Source organism: Cryptomeria japonica, chromosome 3, assembly GCF_030272615.1.
Source record: "Cryptomeria japonica chromosome 3, Sugi_1.0, whole genome shotgun sequence".
In the NCBI taxonomy this organism is placed as follows: Eukaryota; Viridiplantae; Streptophyta; class Pinopsida; order Cupressales; family Cupressaceae; genus Cryptomeria; species Cryptomeria japonica.
This window is the reverse complement of record NC_081407.1, coordinates 453,777,174-453,797,744: the sequence shown is the minus strand read 5'-3', so window position 1 is coordinate 453,797,744 and position 20,571 is coordinate 453,777,174. Positions and strand designations below refer to the sequence as shown.

At 39.4% G+C, this 20,571-nt stretch overlaps 1 protein-coding gene across 1 annotated transcript in view; it reads left to right on the top strand.

Annotated features, from left to right (window-relative positions):
- LOC131067491 (serine/threonine protein phosphatase 2A 59 kDa regulatory subunit B' gamma isoform) overlaps window positions 1-20,571 on the top strand; it is a 68,895-nt gene that overhangs the window by 22,647 nt on the left and 25,677 nt on the right. The gene's annotated exons all lie outside the window — the stretch shown is intronic.

The window sequence follows — 20,571 nt, the reverse complement described above, 5'->3', positions numbered from 1 at the left end:
GCTGGAAGTGGTATAATATTTTTTGGTAGAAGGTTTACAGATTTCTGGAGAAAGGCAACTTTTTTGAATATTTTGGAGAAAAGTCTAGCCTTACTCCTATCCAAGTCAGAGGTGAAATTAAAATTGTGAATTTTCTGAATATTTTCCAGAATTTAATAAATGATTTTTTTTCAAAAAATTTTGGAGGAAGAAAATAATTTTTTTTGGCTAAGTATGATTTTTTTTGAAAGTTTTGACACTTGGTGGTAACCACAACCAACCTTAAGACTGAGGGTTTTAAGGTGAAAATTCGATTTTTATGGCTAAGTATGAGAATAAAAAGGGGGAAAATTTTCCAACACTTAGCCATTTCGTAGCCCCGTTATTTTCAAAACTTTGCAAATCCTTTTCTAACTTTAAAATTTCCATTGTTTGTTTGCAGGCCTTATACATTATAAAATTCCAGGTAGACAAAGATGCTCCTCCAGAATCGAGGATGACTTCAAAGTGGAAGAACATCGACGACACCAACCTCGGACACATCAATCTGAGGGAGTTTAAGAAGCGAATGTTTGGTCTGGACAACCTTGTGCCTACCACCATTGCGCGAAAAATGATGAAGAGTGGTATTGTGCATGCTGCCGGCTTCCTCCCCACCATGCAGTGCAATGAACTAGTAGTTGAATGTGCCAAACACTACAACCCCATCAATAAGGATATTGTTGCACCTGATGGAAGAGTGTTGGCGAATGTTAGCGATGAGGCCATCAAAGAGGCCTTTAGGATCCCTGAGTACCACAACGCAGTATATATGACAAAGGACGAAGCTGACAGTTTGTAACACGACCACCTGGAGGAATATGATGCCATAGTTAACCATTCCTGGCTAGACAAGCCGAGGAAGGGTGCCTCCAAACTCCAGAGGAAGAGCCTAGTGCGAGCATACTTCAAGGAGGACATTGGGGACATGATTGTCCTGCTCAATAGAATAATAGGAAATCCTCAAGGAGCTCCATTCAAACCCTGGATGTATTATTTCATTAATGAAATAATCAATGGAGTAAAAATGATAGACTGGGCCCGTATGATCAGCGACAACCTAGACAGCCAACTAAGGAATCTAGAGGCGAATAGGACTTTCTTCATGAGTTCTTACTTGTTCTATTCTTTAGCCAGGACCTACAGGTACAGAGGTCTCACTTGTAGAGGAGAAGTTGGGAACAAGGAGAACCAATTTCCAGTATATGATTGCTATCCCCAGCTCCACATGGAGGAGAAGTTCCATTTCAAAAAGGTGAATGATACCTTCCTGATGCACATTACCCGGACCCTTCAAGGTGGCTTGCACCAGAGGCTCTCTCAAGAGTCTATGGACTTCATCGGTCAGTTCGAGTGTTGGTACATCCAACATCCAAAGTTCACTTACCTCCGAATTTAGGGATTCTCTGGGCCTCCATACAAGCTTCCAGCTTACCCTATCAACCGAGTGGTGTTGCTCGAGGTTGTGAGACAATTGGAGGAGTATATAGTGATTCAAAGGGATAAGTAGAAGAAGGCAGGGACGTCCTCACTTACAATTGGTAATGGGCTGGAAACATGTCCATCATCACAGGCTACAGCCACCGTTGAGAAAGAACTGGCCTGGTATCCCTTCTACCAATACAAGGCAAGAAAAGATTTCGATCCATTCCATAGGATAAAGAAGATCGAAGGGACAACGTTTGAGCATAGATTGGATCTAGAAGACTACTGGGCAAATGCAGTCGATAGTTTCGAGATCCAGAAGAGGTTCTGGTCAAGAATTCCTTTGAGTATGGTGAGAGCAACGAAAGTATTCAAAGTTGCCGATCAGGTAGAAGAAAGCCTAGAACTTCAGTAGCCAGGTTTTGAGAAGATGAAGAATGAACCCTTAGTCTTGATAGATTGGACAAAGGGAGAAAAATTAGATCTAGCAGACCTCATGAGGTCGGTGGTTGAGTACTCAAGGTGGTGGGCGTCTGAAAAGACAAAACAGTTGAAGGCCAAAGGTGTGGCTTTAACTTATGAATTAATGGGAGTAGATGATACTCTGTCCGTCAATCCTTGTACCTCCGCCGGTGATGCTCGGAATCCAGAAAGTGTTGGGTCTCGAAAGAGGAAGGAGTTGGGTGGAAGCTCCACAAAGGTCACAGGGAAAAGGGCTGTAGGTGAGAGAAGAGAATCCAACGAAAGTCACTCCATCCTAAGTGCTGCTTCCATTGCGCCTGATCAGAGTACAATTGGGGAGCAAGAGATGAACGTCTGTGTGATTGATGATGAAGTAAGAGTGCTTTCCCAGCCAGTTGAGGAAGTGGTGGAGAAGGTCTTCCGAACTCCAGACAGGGGGCAAATTGAGGCCCCTACAATCTTCTTGGATGGCATACCAACGAACCTAGGAGAGGCAGATGATGAATTTGATCGGAACACTGTAGAACAATCAACCATTCCGGATTAGCTGAGAGCAAGGATAAAGGCCAAGGTTCGCAAGGAGGCCCACTCAACCGAGGAGGTCACCGCAACATTCCTAGAGAAGGTGAATGAACCCGCTATAGCTAAACTGCCCAAACCAGCCAGGAAGTTTTCCCTGATTCAGAGAGACAGTGCCGGATTCAGGACAGTCCAGATAATAGTGCCCAAAGAAGGGAAGACTAGGGACAATGTCACTGTAGATGATTACAAGGTTACCACCATAGAGATGGGTAAGCCTACCCAGGACCAAGAGATCTGATATTTTGATGACTCCTGCAATGTTCTAAAGATGAGGCTGGCTCATGAAAAGGAAAAGAGGAAGAAAGTGGAAGAAGAGAACCAACAGTGGAAGAAGTATGTTCTCCATCTTACCAGCCCGCTCAACCATGAAGTCCCGGCTACTCCACCACGGCCTCTTCAACAGGGATCAATGAAGGACTATGATGATATGAAGGGATCGTACACTCAAGAGGAGTGGATTTCAGACGCTTTGGTACGTGCTGACACCCTGGTAGAAAACTTAGTATCGGCACATGAGGCAACTTCTTTGTTGATTGATCGTATCCAGGATCTAGCATCCAATTGGAAAGAAGTGGATGAAATTCTGAATGAAATACTCCCTCACCTGAAGGTTATCCGAGGCATGTCAAAGAGGAGCTTAGTGGATGCAGGCATCATACAGATAGGAGACAGGTACGACTTCGGCACGTGGTACTATGCTCTGGTCACTCGGATTGAGGATCTGAAGAAATCCGAGACCAAGTGTTTTGAGATAGAGGCAAGTGTTAGAGAGATCCTGGGCAAGGTATTCCGTGTGGCGTCAAAGATCTGGAAGAAGGAAAGCCTCAGGGAGAAGCATTTACAAGCAGAGAACCTGAGAGCCAGGATTCAGGCAAGCTTCTTCCGAGATTCAGGGATGATTAACAAAGGCGATCTTTCGAAGATTGCAAACTTCCTCTCCATCGATGACAACTTCCTCACCCAAGCAGTGGAGTGGGAAGGCATCCTTGCCACATGCGCCGACGATGTGGACCTCATCGACTTCCAGATTGGCGGTTTGCCAAGTGTCACCATGGAGGAGGTCAAGCTCATTGTGTCCAGATACGTTGAATCTCTGAAAGAGGAAAGTGGCCACTCACCTCAGTAAAATTAGCAACTACACCATTTGTCACTCTTTCATTTGCTTGAATTGATAGTATTTCGGGAAACCCTAATTAGGGTTTAGGACTTTCAATCTTGGCCCTTGATCACTGTTTGATCTCGGCCATTCATTTATTTTTGAGAAACTATATAAGGTTGCCTCCTCTCATTTGAAAAGGGTGAGGTTTTTGATGTATTGTTGCTTAAGGTCATTTCCAGATAATATCTTGCATGTGCGCTGCTTTGTAATCTCTATTATATGAATGATTTGCATGGTTTCAATTGCCTCAACACTTAGTTAAAATTAATCTAGATTTGCTTTCATTGTTGTTAATTTGAATGAAGGATTTGATAAGTATCAATTGATGGTGTGTCTCCGCTCATACTTTTGGTAAATGGATGATTTCCATTCTATCGTGCAAAGTTAGTCTGAGCCTATACCTTGTGCATCCCAACATCTCGATCATAAGCACAACCCATTGAAGATTGCATTGGCCTTGTGTAGTTGTCCCTAGTGTGGCGAAGCAAGGCTTGGTTTCTCGAGAGCACCCAATTGACACCGTCTCCAAAATTTGTAGGATTAGATTAGCCTTCCTAAACCCTATCTCTTTTTCCCTTTCTTTTGAAAGTCTAAATCCCAGAAAATTTCGCCCCCCCAAAAAAAAGAAGAGCCTAAATTGCTAAATCCATCTAAGTCCAGCAGTTCAAAAATACTTGTCAAATGTAAGTCCCCCTTGAAAATTTCAGCATACACTACCCAAGAAGCTACTCCACTAAAGTTGCTTGTTCGCACATATAGACCTTGGAATCAGTAGTGATTTTTCAGGAGAGGATAGAATACCTTCGGGTATCCTATCCTAATGTTTGGTAGATGATAAAACAGACACCAATAGGACATTACAGAAGCCATAGGTTGACCAATTTCTCTATATAGTAGAGGAACTAGCAATCTATGAGAGTAAACAAAGAGCAATTTGCTTCAAATCTGGTGTGTCCTTCCCATGAAATTTCCATCATCCAGTGGGGTTTTTTGGTGCAATAGTGGTCCTCACCATCCTAGCCTATGTTTGTTGAATCAGAATGTAGGAACCTGAAGATCGGAAAACTGAAGCCATTGCTCTCAAAGTATGGTTCCCTCTTCGGTGCTATACATTTTATGAAGGATTGCCTTAAGCCCCTCCATTTTCTCATCATCCTCAAAAGGAAGCATTCAGCTAGATCTAGTTGCATACCATTTCGGATTAAGAGCATAGGAAGCCATACAAAGAGGGGTGTTCATTGTGTTCCACCTCTTTGTGACAATAGGCCTAATATGCATCTCATAGAATTGCAATCTAGGATCCTCATCATGAATTGCTTGCTTCATTTGATCAAACATGCTATCAATATTCTCATAAATCTCTCCAAGTCTAGGAGAGTTTGTATCCACATACTTGATTACTCCACAACAGGTGATATGATAGAGCAAATATATCTGCAAGCAATTTAAATTTTTTTAAAATTAAATATTATGAAATTAAAACTATTAATAATGAGAATTAATATTTTAAAATAAACTATTAAAAAGTAAAACAAAGTACAAACTTAAATTTATTTTCTTTCTTAATAGTGGAACACCAAGTTTTATTAAGCACCCTTTAAGCATCTTCCCTTCATTTGTCTTTGATTGAGCTCACTTTTTTCGCTCTGAACAAACAACCATGGATTGTTGAGCATCCTGCACCTCCAACATCCTCTCTAGCAAAATAAAATAGCTAGCATATCTAATCTCAACTGGTTTGGGGAATTCTGTCTTTGAATAAAATCAAAATAGTGCAGATGAAGTGTGATGGCTGCATACAAACATTTGTATGTCTCTAGCTTTGGCCACTACTACTTTCACCAAATCTATTTTGCCAATGTCTTTCAAAGCTTGTACAGAACATGGAGTCCAAAATAAATGTTTGTAAGCACTCTTAATCATCAATCCAGCTAACTTACAAACACGAGTTGAATTTGTCACAACTTGCACAACATTAAAAGAGTCAACCTCCTCTATGGCTTCCTTCAAAATGACAAACTGGTAATCAACATCTTTACGTTTCCCAAAACAATCAATAGCTTTAAGAAAGTATGAACCAGCAGGGCATGTAACAATGATATTAATGAGTGTCTGATGTCAAATATCAGTCCACCCATCCATGACAATGGAACACCTAGTTCTAATCCATGTTTGTCTCATCTCCTTCATCAACATGTTCACCTTTGAATATTGTTTGTCAAGGAGGGAGGTATGCAATCTATGTTCTTTGTGGGAGGATAAGAGGGTCTAACCGCCATTGCATCTCACAACATAGCTTTGAAATATAGTGACCTTGCCAAATGAAATGGAATTTCATGGGTACAAAAACATTTGGCCATTGAATCATTGGCATGTTGATGTTTTTGCATATTCATTAACCCTATCATTGTATTTTTTACACCCACAGCAGAAATGGCCTTCCTCTTCCCTCTATCACAACTCTCTTTAACTGATAAATTGGAATAGTCATGCAAATCAATAGATGACTGTTTCTTGTTGTGGGTAGTACCAATGATTCTGTCCTCATTTGCTCCAACCATATTTGCCATTTCAACATGCTGTTTCATTGTTATACTTTCACAAACTCTAGCCCCATATCCATTCTCATCCAATAGATGGGCTCTAACCCTAGTATAGCTCTCAGGGTAACTGTTGTCAGGTATTCACACATGTTGATATAATAGCTATGGTTGGATCCTTCAGGCCGACATAGCAATTACAAATGTGTGTACGGCCTTCGGCCTTACACATTTGTCTACTACGATTTTCGTATTTAATAAATACGATTTGATTCCATCTAATAAATGTGATGGATTCACAATAATGACATAGTGTTATCGGTTAATGAGAATCGGTCATCACTTAACCCGCCACCTTTGGGAAAGGCACGAGTGAAGAAGCACAGCCGACTTGGTCAAGGAGTTGTGTTGTTTGGATGATCCACGGATGGATACAAAAGAACGTTTCCCTCTCTCTAAGCGGACGATGAATATATGTATGGGCAGATCAAATCATATACATAGCAGATCGAAATTATCAGTGAATTTGGAAGTATACACATGCAGCGAATTCGGAGGTATACACACACAGCAAGTTCGAACTGAACACATATACACAGGCAGAGTGAAGATACACACAGCAAGAAGTTTGGATCCAGCATACATATAAGCAGATTGATTTTCTTCATAGCAGTCAAATTCATTATTGGTGCAAGAAGGAATATATGGTTGATTTATATAGTTCAGATTTCATATATTGAATTCATCTCTACTGTTCGATTATTATATCACTTTATATGGTGAATTGTTGTATGCATAGAGCTCAAGGAGCGAAGCAATTCACATTGGCCCTTGTACTTGATTATTGTAAAAGTATCTTGCTGTTAATATTTGATATATATATATATATATATAGAGAAATTATTTCGTGCTCGGGGGTGACGATAGCACATATCGTCTATGGTTGGGAGGGCAACAATGATCTGAATCATTGCCCGTGGTTAATCGAGCACTCCCTATGATTACTGTGCATGGTCATCTTCTTGTGATCCTAGCATTGTAATGGAAAATCAACAACACATTGCCCCATTGCAAATGGGGACCCCCACTTTTTTCTGCTTTCTAGGGTAGTAGTTTGAGTTTTTCGCTATTAACCTTTACATTGGAGGTGTATAGTGTTATGAGATGAGTGAGTGGTTATGAACTTGATTGGTCAAGGCCTGCAATGGCAAAATGGTGAAGAGGAGAGGTCAAGTTGAGCATGAAAGTGGGATGAAAGAGCCCTTTATATCAAGCCTAGTCAACATTGCAGTGTTTCCTTCATCATCTAGATGATTTGAGCATATTTCAATGAGAGGTGAGATCCGGTAGTAAAATTTGACTAAGTATGCTAAAATTTCCATTGCTCTGTCCTGTTAGTTTTTAGTAATCAGATAAGCATTAAGAAACAGAAAATCGGAATGCAAGATAGACAAACACAAAATCAACACATGACACACAAATACCCTGGGAAAACCTCCCTCTTGGAGGTGAAAAACCCAGCAACACTTCTCAAATCTTTATTAGCAATAATCTGTAGGTATCTTTACACTCAGAACGGCAATGTATATGCACAGATGAAACCAAGCTAGGGCACAGCAGTGTGATGTACTTATCTGCTGATCAAGAAGGATATATAATAAACACAGTTCGTTGATACTGGAGTGCCTGCTGCCCGAGTGGATTCGCTATCTCTTGAACTGGTTTGCTGTCCTTGAAATATGTTCACTGTGCCTCTAATGGTGTTCGCTGTGCTGCTAATGATGTTCGCTGTGCTTCTTCTGATATTTGCTGTCTTCTGATTATGGTTCACTGATCACAAAGATACTTGGCTGTAGGATACCGAGATAGGAATGTAGTTTTTGAATGCTTGAAAAATGAATGATAGGATGGATTACATCGCCTTGCTTATATAGGAGATACAAGTAACTTATTTGCCTTAGTTGGCTAGAATGCATTTGGTGCCAAGATACAATAACTTCAATTTTCATTTACAAGTTACATAAATAGGTCTTGACCTATTATGTAAGTTACAAGTTACATTTGCCCCCTTATGGCACGTTACACATAGCTTATAGGGCATTAAATTTTAATTGTCACTTAAATTTAAATTAAGTAATCCGATCTGGCTATTAATTTCAACACTTCCTAGGAGCGAATTTTACTTCCATTGCTCCTCTTTAGGAGCGAAATCCCTCTCTAGCACCTTCAAATCACCTAAAATTGCCTCTAGCTATCATGAGATGTCTTGGTTTGAGTAAAGGATTCGATCTTTGATCAAAGGCCTTGAATTAGGTTAAGTATGGCGATAACTTCCTTTGCTCCCTAGTTGGAGCGAAATGGACTTCCTTCGCTCCTTCTCAAGAGCGAAATCCTCTTCCATTGCCTCTATTTTGGAGCGATTTGAACCTCTTAGGCATATTTGAGGATGTTGGGCTAGTCTAGTGCATCCACATTCACTTTGATCATGCAAGTTCATCAAGTGCATCATGATTTTGACTAAGTAATGGAGGGAAGAAGGTAGATTTGAGTCACTTCCTTTGCTCCTCTCTAGGAGCGAAGAACACTTCCTTTGCTCTCCTTTGAGAGCGAATTTCCCTTCCATTGCCTTGGGGTGAGAGCGAAATCCTATCCAAAGCAACATTGTGGTCTTTTGATGAATGAAAGCTAAACTTAAGGTATGAGTTGATAAGACCAAGCTAAAGGATGCATTTTGAAGTCACTTCCATTGCTCAAGATTGAGGGCGAAAATGACTTCCTTTGCCCCTTGATTGGAGCAAAATCCACTTCCTTTGCCCTTGACCGAGAGCGAATTTGCTTCTAGACCTCACATTGAGCATGGTTTGATGCATTTGAGTTGAGAAAGTGAATGTAAGTGAGTGAAAGTGAGTTGAGTGTCAACTTGGAGATGACTTCCTTTGCTCCTTGTTAGGAGCGAAATTCACTTCCATTGCTCCTGAGTGGGAGCGAATTTCACTTCCCTTGCTCTCTTCTAGGAGCAAAATTCTCTCTAGAGCTTTCCTTAAGGTTAATTTGACACGTCTACACACTTGAAAAGCAAAATCTCAAGGTCTAAGTTGATGCAAAGGCAAGGAATTGATTAAACTTGGCTAAGAGATAAGTTTGAAGCTTACTTCCTTTGCTCCCTGATAGGAGCGAAAATCTCTTCCATTGCTCCTTGTTGGGAGCGAATTTGTGTTCCTTTGTCTAAGCTTGAGAGCGAAATTGATCTCAAAGCCTTTCTTAAGGTTGATTTGTTGCATTTGAAGTGATGAAAGGCAAAATTTGATTAAGTGTGAGAGAATTTCCTTTGCTTCCTGACAAGAGCAAAATTTACTTCCTTTGCTCCTTAGTGGGAGCGAAATTCCCTTCCATTGCTCTTCATTAGGAGCGAAATTCCTCCTAAGGACTTCTTTGGTGTCAATTTGACATGTTTTCACATATGGGTGGCTAAAAGACTAAAGGTTTGAGTTAGTGGAATGAAGGTAAGTGAATGACATTGAGCTAAAAATCCAAATTGTAATGACTTCCTTTGCTCCTTGATTGGAGCGAAATATCCTTCCATTGCTCCTCATTGGGAGCAAAATTCACTTCTATTGCTCCAATCTTTAGAGCGAAATCATCTTCAAGACATTTGGTGGAAGAAATTAGACAAAGCTTGCATATGGAGAGATGCCTCGAGTGAATGGAGAGCAAAAATTTGACTGTATCCAAAAATTTCCTTTGCTGATGAACAAGAGCAAAGTTGTTTTCAAGACAATTCTTGAGGTAATTTTGAGCTATTTTCACCCATGAATGACTAGAACCTAGAATTTGAGTTGATGGAATGGAGAGAGAGGTTGAAATTTTGGCTAAGTATCTAAAAATTTCCATTGCTCCTTGTTAGGAGCGAATTCTACTTCCATTGCCCTTCTTTGAGAGCAAAAATCATCCCAAGGCAATTTTAATGACAATTTTGAGCATTTCATATAAGAGAGATGATGATTTGAGGTATAAGAGGGCAAGATTGGTGAAATTTAGCTGAAAGGAGTGAGTTTCTTACCATTTCCATTGCTTATAATTTAAAGTGAAGACCACTTCCTCCTCCACTTTGGAGGAGCGAATTTCCCTTTTGCTCATTGAAAGTGATGCATATGCCAAAATCTACTTAGTGTTGGAAAATTTCCATTGCTCTCATTTTGGAGCTAAAACTACTTCCTTTGCTCCCCGAGAGGAGCGAATCACCTACCATTGAGGGTAATTTGCAACAAGAGACTAAAAAACTTAAGGAATGATTGAGGTACAAGAGATCAATTGATGAAGAGGTGATGTAATCGCTCCAACTTCCATTGCCTATCCTTAGGAGTGACCTTCTCTCTAAATGCTCTTATCAAACCCGCAAATCACATAAAAATAGAGATTATGTCAAATTAGAAGGTATATATCATGTGTGTTTGATACCCATTTGTTTGTTTTGTAGCAGGTGAAGAAAGAAATCAAAGGGACTAGGTTGGAGGAAGATCGAAACCAGTATCTCAAGGAGAAAATTTCAACACCAAGGTCAAGATACAAGGAAGATGCAAACTTCATCAGCAAGCACAAGGATATACAGGAAGGTGACTACACAAGAAGGATTCACTTACACAAGGACATGATCCACAACACTAATAGCATGAAGAGAATCACAAAGGAGGAGTTCCAAAGGAGTGAAGAAGCAGTTATGACCAGGCAGTATCAAGATCTAAAACTAAGAGAAAGTCAATGTCTACACCTTGCACCTCCATAATTGAGACATTCAAGAAGATAGTTTCAGAACAATTAATCAAAGTTAGAAGATCATCATCATCACTGCTGAAGCTGGATAATGTTGAGTATCAAGAAATGTTATTCAACATTCCTTCATGATGATCTACCAAGTCTACAAGTGCAAGTTGAAGTGGTGTCCTAGTCATCATCCTAGTCACCACTCACCAATCAGAAGAGTTCCACATCAACACGTCCGGATTCAATGAACCAAGCTCATCATATGGAGGCACAAACTTCGAGACACCTACCTGCATTTTCTATTGGTTCACATTCAGTGTTGAACCTGAATGTAATTTTTTCATTGGCTAAGAAAAGTTTGTTGTAATGAACCCTAATTAGGGTTTCATTTTAAAATCTTGGCCATTGATGGAGATTCAATCCTGGCCGTTCATTGTAATGAGCTCTCTATATAAAGCTCAAGCTCTTCATTTGTAAAGGTTAATAGTTGGTAGGTAGTTCAAGAATAGTTTAATAGCAGATAGTAATTAGAGTAAAAGTTAGATTAGGAGAAGGTAAAGATTGTTGCCAAAACCTTGTTGTAAAGGACAATTGATTTCATTGAAGTTATGGTGAATTTGATTTGTTACTTCAACAACTTGCATGGTCTTTACTTCTCAATTCATTTTCATGTTATTTAGATGAATGGAAGATCTTTGTGCATGATCAATGGTGAAACTCCTAATCCATACCACTAGCCTCTTGCTGATTGTAAGTGCGGCTTGCATGGTCAATTGGAATCCTTGAATGAGCTTAACTTCAATTGCTATTTGTACCTTGATATGCATCACCTTGATGGTATCCTTGTTATTGATAGCGATTTGAACATCATTTTTTACACCTTCCTTAGAAGATCACACTAAGCTAAGCTTTGTGGAGTTGTTGCTTTGCATGTCAAAGCAAGGCTTAGTGGAATTTCACCAAAGGTTGTCCATTGTTTCTTGCATTCCTAGGAGTAGCGTAGCCTTCTCAAGCCCTATATCTTTTGCCTTTTTTTTTATTCTCCACGCAAGTAGCTAGGATCTATGTTCCAACGATTCAAGCATTCATGTACAAAGTAAGTCCCCTTTATGATTCCAGCATAATCACATCAAACCACTGTGCTTATCCACACGTCGTGATCCAACATTGAAGAAAGTTGGAGTTGTCTCAAGTGATCCTTATGCGAATCTTTAGCATTTGAGTAACTTTGTTCAAGAGAGGATAAGATACTTTTGGGTATTTTATTCTGCGTTACTGTGCATAAAAAACACATCAACAGTAACCAGTTTTGCAAATATGACATAATCAATGCCTGCTGCCCCTAGTTCTCACGGTAACCAGTTTTGCAAATATTGTTGATTGTAACTAGGTAGAATGCGGATTCCAATTGCCTTAAGGCAACATTGGAATCCGCCAAGGGCTGGGCCCCTCTCTCCCCTCTCACACGCCACACTAAAGGGAAACGTGTTCCCTCTAATAGGGCCGACCCTATAACTAAAAGACACACACCACTCAAAAGGGAAATGTGTTCCCTCTAATAGGGCCGACCCTATAAAGTAATAAAATAAATAAAAAGGATCAGCACCAAGCCGACCTCAAATAGGTCCTCTTGCCTCATATAAATAAACAACTACTTGACCTCATTAATAGTAATACACAATGACATCACATGCGATAATCATTTTGCAAGTGCGAAAATCAGAAAGAAAGAATTCTAAATGTGAAGTGAAGAAAGTGTGCATTGAGGCGATTGTTAATACAAGGGTGAACTTCAATAGAAGATGCGAATTGCAAGACATATGTGAAGCCAAAGACAATTTCCAGATCTGTTCATCTGAAGGTCATCTTGCTGTTATATGCAAAACAGATTCAAGAGGTGTATTGCTGTGTGAAAGGCTTAGACAAATTGGTGTGCCACATCAAAGCTACCAGCTAAGTAATGTACTGTTACAATTGGATATAATTCATAGTCAGATCTGAGGATCTGTTGGTTGGGTTTTTCCTCCTAGGAGGTTTTCCCAGGGTATTTGTGTGTCGTGTTCATTTTGCTCAATTTATGTTTATGTCTAAGTCTGAAAGTAATTAAACTAAACAGCAAATATATTGATTTAGTAATTAACTTCAGTTTTCTGAGTATAGTTTAAATCTGAAAGTCTCAAATCAACAAATATGTCATAGTCAATGCCTGCCGCCCCTTGCCTTTTTACCCTTATTGACGGTTAAATTGGTGGCAAATTGAAGCAATGGTTTTTTGGGGTTGAAAGGTCTTTTGCAAATTTTTGAAGAGAGGGTGAAGGGCATGCAAAATGGTCTTTGTGGAGTTCCGTTAGAAGTTGTGTTAAGATTTTCAAAACGGGAAGAAATGTCAATTCTGTTTACTTCAATTTCTTCAATGCTCTCATTCACATTGTCATCACTGGAACTGTTGCCAGTGGTCATTTTGTGGTATAACAAACTGAAACCAAAACTTTTTTTTTTGAAGTTTAAAATTAAAACTAGTTGCAATTTTCAAACCTTCTCTAACAAGCTACAAAAACTTTTTAAAAAGAAAAATAACATAGTTACATACTTTGACACTGCTGTATGATTTTTGAATTTTCAAATTTCTTCATTATTTTCAGGCACCCAAGCTTCAAGTTTTCAACTGAAGTGTTATTGAGGCTTAAATTTCTGAGTTCTCTACTTTTAAATTTTTAATCAATGCTGAAATTCTGGATTAGATTGCGTGTTAGTTTTTGCATCAACGTTTCGGATCACACTCCATGATCCATCATCAGGATAGTATAGCAGCTAGAGAGAGCTGAATTTTTCTACTTTTGTTTGTAGGGGAGGCATCCTCACCCCTAAAATCTCCTTCCTACTAGTAAAAATTTAGAAATAAAAGTCTGTAAAATTAGAAAAGCAATGGAGGCAGTGCTACAGCTCTGACTTTGTTTTATTTTGCTTTGAAAATATGTTTTTTTGGGTGTATGTGGGGCATGGGAGTGTTTGTGGGACCCACACCCCCTTAACAACCCCCCAAAAAAAATAAAAAACTCTTTTTGTTGTTGTTGTTAAAAGTGATATGGAACTTCTTTTTCCCCAGTGGACATCTGGCCTCCCCTTCTCGTTCTTGTCTATGATTTTGGGATGCATTCAAGGATGATTCCTCTGAATTGCAGATCAGTGAGGATGGTAAGGGGACGTCCCCTAATGTCTCACCATACCAATAACACACCAGGGGATAGGGGTGAGGGTTGAGGGGTGGGGACGTGTCCCTGTGTAACACAGGTGCTGGAAGGATGCAGCCCCCTACATCTAGGTGACAGGTCTTGTGGAGCAACCAGTGGTAGATGGAGGGCTGCTTGGTGGGCTTGTCTATGCATGACAACTAAGTTGCTGGTTCATCCCTAGGCAACCTTGAGTGCTGGTCTGGTTTGAACCGGGTTCAGGGTCTTGGTCCGGTCCTCTATGGGTTCGGCCAAGATCCTGCCCACAACCTGTGGGTTTAGCCTGGACAGACCCAGGTGAACCCGAGCCGAATTTCACCTCCAAATGTGTCCAGCCAGCAAATATGGTGTTTTAAATTTTTTTTTGACTTCTTACTGTAAGGTATCGATCTGTAGCAGTGGTAAAAAGATTGTCAAAACCATGGCATCAAGGAATAATCACCAGGTTGCTATGCTAGAAAGAAAATGGAAGGTCTATTAAAAATCATAAACCTTTACATATTCAATTTTTAATCTCTAATGTTAGCAAATTGATAACAATGCATGAATCATATTTATCACTGTTAAGGACAATGGATTGTGTCTGTAAGAGTATCAAATGACTGCCTTCGGCACTCTATGAAGTGTGTAGGTGTGTAGATAATAGTTAGCAAGGGTTAGAGCCATGTTAAATCCTTAGGGCCAGTTCATTATACTTTGAGAATTCTTATCCAAATTCTTTACACACTTCGAGGTCCTTTAAACTCAAAAAGCGTCAGTCTTAATATGCGTAAATACCTTGTAATACAGCACCAAACAAAGACAATGGCAGGGAAGCCATCATGAGAGTGATAGTAAACTTCAAATGATAGTGGTATCAAAAGAGAGATCATAGTGTTCTATGAAGAGCCATGGATATGATAGTCATCAATTTGTTATCTATGAAATGTCATTTATAATCTATTGAGACTACAGTCTATAGAGCTCATAATCACAAATGACTGTCATGTCAAGTGAACACAAGTCAAATGACCTACAGGAAGATAGTCATCGAATATGGATGGTGATGATGATATATTTGATGAGCCATATGATATTTGATCAATGATCAAGGATGGTTGATTGTTGACACTCGACATTATTATTTTTTAACTTAAAAAATTTATCCCAAAACAAAGCCAATCCCCAATTTTTTTTTTGACCAAACCCACAAACCAAACTTGAACCCGAACCGGTAACTTAGCATGACAATGATTTCTAGTGGAATGGGTATATTATTTGTTCGTGATCACAGTTACTTGTGCTTGCATGCTTATCTCACTTTGATCAACTACCTTGCATGACAGTACTTGGTCTGTAAGGTCATGTGGTTGACCCCATTCCTGTATTTTGTGATGATATAAAGTTGACATGAATGTGAGATGATACTAGCAGGCTACTACAGCAGCAATTTCAGTATTCTATTAACAGTCTGTTGTAATTGTTGTTTGACTGGTTTGTATGGTTAGGGGAAAATTGGAAAAAATTAAAAATATCGAGGAATTTGGGTTAGTGGCTTTGGGCATATTTTTAATATTTATACCAAAGCCATACATTGTCAGCAATTACAATCCAATCAGTGCACAATCAAAAAGTCATTCTAGTTAGTGCATGGTTAGCAGGGACAGTTCAGTCATTGCAGCATTAGTGGGATTCATCTTATCAGTAATAGTAGTCAATTTTATTTGTCTATTTTTGAATCTAAATGTTTTTGACATGGTCAAATTTGACAGTCACTGGGCTATCTTATAATCATTTTTACACTCAATCTTCCTGAGGTCATAACCTGCCTTGTGTATACATACTCTATTTGAGCTTGTTTTCAAACAATTAGAAAGCTCTTGTTGAGCTCTTTGTAATGGCATACTATTCATCAACATTTGCTTTCTTTTTTGTTGTTTACTTTTCCCGACATGGAGGTGGTTCCAGGTGTTCCTACACTGTTTAGACAGTTAGTAGTCATGGTTTTCATTTATTGAGGTTGCTTTGAGATCCAACGAATTGTGGCAAATTGTTTGTGGATTTATAAAGGTTCTTGTTACTGAAGGGATTGTGTTGACCCACTTTAACTATACTTTAATCTCAGCGAATCAAGAAATCCAATGAAGATGTATTAGATCTTGAAGAATTTATAAGACAAATGCATCAAAGATTTGCTTATTGATCTGGAAGAAGTTTTAGTAGAGAAATGTTATCTTCATTTGATCATTCATCATTTGGGACAATTAAGGATTACGCAGCTTGTGTGAAGGATCTTTAATGCTAGTTTGGTAAGTTTACCGAAGAACATTAGGACAATGGCGTCATTTAGATTGTTCTTTGTTCATCTGATGTTTTCCTATCCACTATTTTTTTTACTAGGTCTTTATGAACCTTGATTGCAAGTCTACTGATTTTTGATATCACGTGGTACATATTGGTTGTAGAATAAGAGAAGCTCATTATATTAGGTGTGTTTGGTTCTTAGCAATATGCTCATGTTAGTATAGGGATGATGAAGTAGAACCACAGATTGCAAACTTGGTGAGATGCTGAGTATTTGTGTGCTTTTTGTCTCCCCCCAAGTAATTGCAGGTTTAACTTGCCAGAATTCGACACTGAGTTTTTTGAAAAACTTGTAGAGTATTTGGCAAGTACTTGCTGAAAAGTTGGGAAGTGCAACTAATTGCCTTGCTGTGCAAGCAATACGGACAAAAATGTGGGTTAAACACTTGGCTTTATAAGCATTGGTTTTTCCCCTTTAAAAATTATGAAAATGGAATGCATTTTTCCAAGATTTTTCTGAGTCAATTTTTTGGCTTGCCAAGTACTCCGAGTCTCAGTCTACAAACTGTGTGGAATTACAGTGAGCAGGAGTTGAAGGAACTCAAACTGGGCCAAAGAAAGCACAGTGGAAAAGGGTTGAATATTGTCTTGATAGCGCATCCTTCTCGTACCTTTCAACTTCAGACATCTAGATATGAGTCTATTTTGGGTTTTGGTTGTACTATTCACAATTGGCAAGGATGGTAGTTTGTTCCGTGAGCTTAGCAAGGCAAGTGATTAGGTATGCATGGTAGACGATTTAACTTTCCTTACTGTTGGTAGTAGTGATCTCATGCTAGATGTTTTTCATGATTGAGAATGTCTACGATCTATGATTTGAGCATGAATGCTCTACCAACATATTAGACAATTCAATGGGGAAATAAAGTTGAGTTTTGTTGGGAAGACTATAAATGACAAATTTAGAGTGATTGCTAGTGGTAAACTTGATGAGAAGGCCGAGGCTTATAAATTTACAGGGTGCAGTAATCAGTGTCAAGTCTTGAATTCAAATGTGGATGCTTGAAGGAGCATTTGTTCTTCTTTTCAGACAAGTGACTGGTCAGAGGCATGTTGATTTAGCATGAATTGTCCTTCATTTGTGATAGTTGAGGGCTTTTAGAACATGATGTTGTTTTAGGAGAGGATGCATTCATTTTTTTTTTGGTCGGTAATAGATAATTTTATTAATAATTTTGAAATCTTTGTATACATCCAGTATGTCCAGTCAAAAAAAATATACAGTTTCATCCCTAGCTACCCTTTGCATTGCTTTATCATTCAAAATGCTGAAACATTTTCAGCTTTCTATACCATACTATCTGCTGAAAACCCTATCTTGCCTGCCCGAATCACCATTTCATCATTACAGAGGTTTATAGAGGCAAAAAAAACAAAAACCCCCCATCTACCATAAAACCAAAACCATCCCCCAAGCCCACATACATTCCTATACCTGTAATTACAGAAAAATACAATTTCAAAAAGGGCAAAAACAGAGAGATATTACTCAATCTTTGCCCGCTTCAACTGCTTCTGCTTGCATTTTCTTGGTCGCTGTGTTTGGCTCCTTCTTCCCAGATCGCTTCCTTTGCCCTTTGGCACCCATGTCGATGGCCGCCACAGCTTTTTTTGCTTCAACCTCTTTCTGGTGGAGATACGCCTTCAGAGATTCCCACCCAATTAAGGCCTCAGCTCGTCTGTCCTTGCGGTTGCTCCCAATCTGCCAGTGGATGAAAGGAATTAACTCATAAACCTCCTCTGCATTCAAATGATCAATGCCCTCCCTGATGTCAAAGCCTGCTCCAGGAATGGCCCATTCCAACACAAACTCCAGCCCAAAGGTCCAATCCTCCTCCACTGCAATGTGCCCTACTAGATATAGGCCTTTATAACAACAATCACCTAATTTCAATACACTTATGACTTAAATTAATTTGCTTGATTAGGAGACAATTTCCATTCTTAACTTGCTAACAGTATTTGAAACAGATATTTATCACAGTACTCAATGTAATTATCCTTGAATCTAATATCCTACTACAATCAAGAATTCATAAATTTATAAATCAGAAATAGGGCTTCAGACTTACCTTGTATTAGAGGAGTGGAGACTTATAAAGATAACCTGCACCCACAAGAAAGGCAAACACCTACAATCATATCCAATCTTAATCAGTCATAATCTTTTCTAAGGTAATAACAGAAAGAGTGGGTATACAAGACATGAAAGGGTTGCTCAGGTCTGTTGTCTACCAAGTCCAAGGAATGGTTGCTTCTAACCTCCTTGCTAGACTTGGTGGCCCATGTTGCTGTCCCTTCCAAGCCCATTACCTATACACCAAGACATGAAAGGGTTGCTTGGGTCCGTTGTCTACCAAGCCCAAGGAATGGTTGCTTCTAACTTCCTTGCTAGACTTGGTGGCCCATGTTGGTGTCCTTCCAGCTCATTAACCATACAAACATCTTGTGAGTTTGGTATGGAGAGTGCAATCTGGTTCCTTGACTTCAAGGGCCTTTATGACCACTTGAGAGCCCCTCCTTACCACTAGATCACACCTCAAACCTCTTCACAGGATGCAGCAAACAGATTGGAATATTTCTTCAAGTGCATTCATCTTATATGGAATACATCTAAATAAGCAATGCTACTGTATTCATAAATATATTCAGTCTGGAATCGATTGCATCAAATATTTACTTATAGATATGCATCATACAACTTATCATATATGGCTGCTCCGTACCTCAATCCGTGCTTCTGTAGTCTTAACTAATATGGTGAGTATTGATGCTTGGTTGCTGATATCAATGGTGCCTTCGATCTGCTGAAGATGGTATTTCTGATTCTTTCTTACCCGATTTCCAGACTCTTCTCTGTGGTCTATATTAATATTACTATTAAATTCTGCATAAGAACATTATCAGGCTTCATAAATTAAGCACTGTCTGTAACTTAGTAACAGTTCTGATTGTTGGTATGTTTGCCGTTGCGCCAAAAGCTCGAGCTATCAACGCCCACTACAAACGCCAGACTTACCCAGATCCACGGGAGGCGGTTAAGCCATGTCATGAACCCTAAAGGAGGTGCTGACCACCAAGTCAACAATCTCCCCCTCAGCATCAACTGAGGGTTCCGCACTGACGAAATGAAGGAGACCTCCCGGGATTCGAACCTGTGACCCAAGGCTCTGATACCAAGTTGGTATCTTTGCCATTGCGCCAAAAGCTCAAGCTATCAACGCCCGCTACAAACGCTAGAATTACCCAAATCCACGAGAGGCGGTTAAGCCATGTCGTGAACCCCGAAGGAGGTGCTGACCACCAAGTCAACACTGATCTGATCTGATCAATGGTGATCTCACTGGAGGCTTTTGATTCCATTTTTGAAATCACTTAATGTGAGGGAGAGGTCACACATCTTCATCATGTATGCTTATTTCTGCCCTTTGAAAGGGACACAACCTTTCACAATCAGATCTGCACTTATTTAAATCAGATCTGCACTTCTCATTCCCAAATTCTCCCCTCCTTCAAATGAGTTCTCTTCTCCCTTTTATACCTCATATTTGGGGAAGTCACAACTCATCATTTCATGCCTTTTGAACATTCATTAACTTAATCAAATTTTAATCATATTTAATTATATTATTTTATATTTTATCTTAATTTAATTTTTGTTTTTTGTTTTTTGTATTTTAATTTTAGTATTATTATTTATTATTAAATCATATATCAAAGTGGGGACATTACATCCACAATTGTTTGCATGACCCATTTAATTGTTTTTGCCTCTTCTCCCAGGTTTAACCCCCATGCTACCACCATGGAAATGTTGATGTGTTTTTTATGACTACGTCGAACACAGATCAAAGTTGCCTAACGGTCACTTCACTCTCTCTTGATCAAAGCGCGATTGCATGCTAAGATTGCAAGAAGTTCAAACAATCGACTCCAAGGTTCCTTTATGCTACGGACGTGACTCAATTGGCTGATGTGATTGCTGGTAATCCAAGGGGCCTTACGTTTGCATCATTCTTTCACTTCTTTGCTGTGGCTGGAACTCCATCAT